The 5348-nt window shown below is 40.6% G+C and overlaps 1 pseudogene; it reads right to left on the bottom strand.

Annotated features, from left to right (window-relative positions):
• Positions 1–2229: 2229 nt before the first annotated feature.
• Positions 2230–5348, bottom strand: part of LOC101654887 — a 116237-nt pseudogene continuing 113118 nt past the window's right edge.

Raw genomic sequence — 5348 nt, 5'->3', positions numbered from 1 at the left:
TCCCCCTTTCTCCCCCTCCTGCCTTGACCTCCCCCCTACTCTCATGTTATTGATACTCTCAATATTGATCCTGAGTCATGCATCTGTCCTGGATTCTGTGTATTGAGAGTTCTTATCTGTAGCAGTGTACATGCTTTGTCTAGCCAGATTTGTAAGATAGAACTGGGGTCATGATAGTGGGGGTGGGGAGAGGAAGCATTAAAAAACTAGAGGAATGTTATGTTTTGTCAGTGGCTCATCCCTTCCCTGTGACCCTTCTCTGAAGGGATGTCCAGTTGTCTACAAAAGGGTTTTGGGTCTCCGCTCCCAACCCCCTCATTCGTAAAATGGTGGCTTTGGCATCCTCAAGGGCCTTAAAGCAGGTTCTTTTCAGTGCTTTGAGTACGGGGAGCAGAAAGAAGTGCGAAGGGGGAATATCAGGACTGTTAGTTGAATGGAGGTGGGTTTCTTGAGGAAATCTTTGTTGGATAATGTGTTAGGCTGGGTTAACTAAAGAAACAACTCCATGGACACTCATATGTGTGAGAGAGCTTTATATCAAGAAGTAATTGTACATTAGGAAAACATCCTAGCCCAGTCCAGACCAAGTCCATAAGTCCAATACTAGTCCATCAGTCCCTCTTCAGACTCATGCAGAATGCAGGAAGGTCATTGGCTGGTGGGTGCAAAATCTTGTGGATCCAATGGTGATGGATGCACCTCCAGGCCTCTGGCAGGTCTCTTGAGTGACTCCATAGCAGGAAGGTGAAGGCAGAGAGAGAGGGGAAGGTTCCCAGGACCCTAAGAGGAGGTTAGGCCCACAAGGAGGCACCATCAGACTAGACTCCTCCACCCCTCCACTTCAAGTTGACATGAAATTACGTATCTACCACCCACAGACAGCTCTTGTTACCTAGGAAGAATTAGCAAGTGCATTGACCTATGAGAACAAACATTTCTCCTTGCAGATTTTCTGGTCTTTTTCTCTCACCAGTACAGCTTACAGTTTTCTTTAAAAGCCCCTGTGGTTGTCCTAATCCCTTCAAGAAAATCAATCAAGTGCTCCTCTGGAATTCCCAAACACCTTCTCCCGAATGTTCTGAGCTGACTTCTTTGCCTGGAATTAATCTTTTTAAAAACAATCCATCTAAAGTGTGTTTTATGTGGGGCAGCATTCCTAGAAACTGTTTCAAAGCTTCAAAGCTTTGGGAAGATGCTCACCCAAGTTTTGTTAACAATTTGATATTATCTCTGACCTCAATTGATTTTTCTTTCCATAGCACAAAAAAGTATCTTGAGATATAGTTATTTACTTAATATATGGCCCTGCTAGCCACAATCCCTAATGCAATGTATTATAAATTCTAGCCTTTATGCCTGTGATTATAATTCCATTTTGGAAGCCGTTCTCGGCTACGCTAATGGGCAGGAAAAAAGTGGAGTGAGTGTCCACCTTAGTTGAGAGTGTGAACCAAGTTACCACCCTTTATTTCCTTTGAGGTATGGTCTACCGATGGACAAAAACCACACCTAAGAGTCATCTCAGAAGCAGGAACACTCAGAAATGCCAGGCCCATCAGAAGAAGAGCCGCTCAAAGATCATGTTTGAAGTGGCAGAGGCTGAGAGAAGAGCCTATGGCACCAAGACCATGCTGTTGTTAGTTTTTCTAACAGTGATAAAATGTGTTTTTATTTACTTTGCTGCATCAAAGGGCATAAAAAGTATTACTAAAGTAGATGACAAGCAAGAAGAACGGTGCTTTATAAGTCCAATTACCTTGGGGTTTATTCAAACGAAGAGAAAAAGTCATAATGTTTTCGTGCAATACATACTCAGTTCTTAAATAACAGGACAAATAGCAGAAGGAGTTCAGGAATGCTGTACTTGTGATCCATACAAACACCAATATTTTGGGTTGTACATAATTAGGAAAATATCTCAACCACTTTTCAAAATACTGTAATAACCAATACAGAGAGGCATGTGATGGGTGGGCATAGGAAGGCAGTTTAGAAAAGGAAAACAACAAAAACAAACACATAAAAACTACTCAATTTCTTTAAAATCACTGAGCAAGAAGCGCAACACTGAATTTTTACATACTGATTTTGCACACCTTCTATACAGTACCTTGACTTAAATCCAAGGTACTGTATAGATTTTCCTCCCCTATTTTGGTAAGCAACTGCATGGTAAACTTGGATGACTTTCCCCCCTGGACTTTTTTGTTTTGTTGTTGTTGTTTTTTTTCATTTAAAAGAGGGCAGGTTTGGCACTGTGATACTGATGTCACCAATGTTACTATTTCTAGGGACCTCCTGAAGACTCATATGCTTTACAGCTGATGCAGTGCGGGCTGGAGCTCCTGCTGAGCCAGCCTCTGCTTCCGCGGGTTCATCATGTGCATCAGTGTGTGTAACAGTCTCATTCATGGTGGTCTCCGGCACCATCCCCCATCACCATTCTGCACGAATAATGTGAACCTTATCCACATGGAACATTCAATCCAGTCCACAGACTGTGTTAGTCTGAGTAGACTAGAGAAACAAATTCATAAACACACATATGTATATAAGGGAGAGGTTTATATACAAGATGAATTGAACATGGAAAAATATCCCAACCCAAGCCAGTCCAAGTCCATAAGTCCAATATTAGTCCATATGTCCAATATCAATTTATAAATCCTCTTCAGACTCATGAAACACATGCAATGACGCCGAATGCAGGAAAATCACAGGTCAGTGGGTAGAAAGTCTTTGGATCCAGTGGCGTTGTAAGCATCTCAGTGCTGGCAGGGGTCTCTGTGGTTTCTCTGGCTTCCGAGGGTCTGGTTGCGTCCATGTGGCTTGTCTTCTGCTATGTCTCAAAGGGAGTAGCAGAGAGAGAAGTGTCTTCCGCCTCCAAGGAGGAAGTACCAGATTTCCCAGAATTCTCAGGAGAAGGCCATGCCCACACAGAAGTCTCATTGGCTATCTCCAGACTGATAGCCCAGACTCCACCCCTACACTCTTAATCCTTAAATTGACACCAGATTAGGTGACTGCCACACAGACATTTTCAAAACACTCGTCTCATGTTTCCATGAATACTTGAATTAGATCTAAAATGCCAAGTTCGCTTTCTGAAGGATCCACACAGAAGACAAAATAGAATGTTGCATAATGTCTCGGTATCAGTTTGCTGTCAGATCCTCCTGTGAACAATGCCCCTTCTACGAAATTATAAACATTTTCCTCTCTCTCAGATTCCGCATGGAAGGCCTCCCTGATGATTTGCTGTGTATCTTCCCTGTAGGGCTGGTAGAACTTGGAGAGCCGCGGCTGCCCGTGTTGTTGAAGATGAGGATCATCTTGATCAAGCTGGGCCTGCCCACCGTCCGGGTGGGGCCTTGTGGGCGTTCCTGCCCCCTAGCGTCTTTATTTTTGGGATACTTTAACAAGCCTAATGCAAGGGTCTTACTGAGAGAACTTATCTGCAGCCCTCCCCTGAGTGCAGAGGCATGTTTAAAGTACACATTTTGTTTGGAATAAATCTGTGCTTATATGAATTGGAACCCTGGTACCAATGCTGTTTGACTTACCCTCGTATTGGTCCATCATATGTCTTATGGTGAAGTAACTGGAATCTCATTTTGCAAATCTCTTTCTTGTATGTTGAAACAGTAAATGTGTCGTCCAAGTCTTGAGAATGCTCAGTGGTCTGGGAGTCTACAGGAGAGACATTGGGAAAGCTATAGATGGATGGGACCGGATTTTAAATCACCCAAATGAGCACCTATGAAACGACAGGAAAATTCACCACAGATGTGTTTGCTTTAATCAATGTGTCAAGAAAATAAGTTGGAAGGTTTGGCTATATTGAAGTGCTTCATAAATGGATCATGACATCATTTTTAAAATGGGAATAGATTAGACCAGGTTTAAATAGGACCAAGCAGAGCTGTATTGTTAAGCAGTGTGAGCATTATTGCAGGAAATTTGCTTGGATAAGTAGAGGGAGGTGGCTGTAAAGGAGTCAAACAAGAGGTATCTTTGTGTTGATAGCATAATTCTGATCTTAATCTTAGTGGCAGTTTATACATGTGATAAGGTGTCATAGAATGATATACGCACATTGTCCCAGTGTCACATTCCTGGGTTTGATACTGTAGCAACATTATTCAAAATGGAGCGAGAGAAGCTCAGTGATGGTTGCATGGGACCTTTCTCTGCCATCTTTGCAATACATAATTTTATAATTACATAAAATCTAGTTACCCCAAAATTTAATCACTAGTAATTTTAAAAAGTGATATAAAGATGGCTTTCAGATCTATGATAAGATAGGTTACTAAATTAACTAGAACTTTCTTTCCTTACCTCTTTCATTCCTAGGTTGAAAAACCATCCTCATTATTGAAGGCCTTTGAAATTTTAGGTCAATCAAACTAGCTATTTTATACTGTTCACATGCTACCTATGTACCTATGCTTTTTTATGGATTTTTTTTACAATATAATATAACCAAAGATGAAAGAAATTCTGTATAATTAAAAGAAATATAAAATATCTGAACATTAATATACCCCCTTCTTCAATTTTCATTTGTTCTTCATACTTTATTCAACATCAAATAGCTCATTCTTTGTGCCTTTTCTTTTTACAAAGCTCCTCAGGGTTGGACTGCTCAGATTGTAGTCACTCACGGTGGACAGAATGGCATAAAACCTGGGGCAGTAAGTCCCACCATTGAAGGACACTCTATTACGTTCTCACATGATTTACCAAGCACTTACACTGATCGTGACTTGCTCTAGCAAGTATTGCCCCATGCCTCATGTCTCCATGTAGCATGATGTTAGATATGTCTTATAGCCTTGTATATCATTTGGGATATCTATGATGATCTTGAAATGCTTGTTACTTAGTAGGAGAGAATTCAAAGAAATATATCCTCTAGTCTTCCTTTATATTAATTCATATAATAAATAGATAGGCCAGGAAGACTTTCTAGGTTACAAGATAATACAAGATGGCTTCCAAAAGTTTACTGGAAAATTCACTCTCTTTCTGCAGCCACCTTGTAAAGAAAGGGACCCGTGTGCTCACATTGTCATGGCATGTGAGTGGATTCAGGGCTCTGTGACATGGGCAGGGCTCAGATCTTTCCATTTTTCTGAATTGTCCCTTTAGTGCTTATATCATTTATTTTATTAAAATTGTTTTCTTTCTTTTGCAATGATTTTTTTCCCCAGAAAAAACTTATACAATAGATTTGGTTCCCATTTGACAATTTCTACAGAATTTTAAAAAAATCATTGGGGGCTTATACAACTTTTATCACAATCCATACATACATCAATTGTGTAAAGCACATTTGTACATTC

The sequence above is a fragment of the Echinops telfairi genome, unplaced genomic scaffold (assembly GCF_000313985.2).
Source record: "Echinops telfairi isolate 266 unplaced genomic scaffold, ASM31398v2 ScPeMD7_7424;HRSCAF=8462, whole genome shotgun sequence".
NCBI lineage: Eukaryota > Metazoa > Chordata > Mammalia > Afrosoricida > Tenrecidae > Echinops > Echinops telfairi.
The sequence above is the reverse complement of the archived record's forward strand: the minus strand, read 5'-3'. Positions and strand labels throughout refer to the sequence as shown.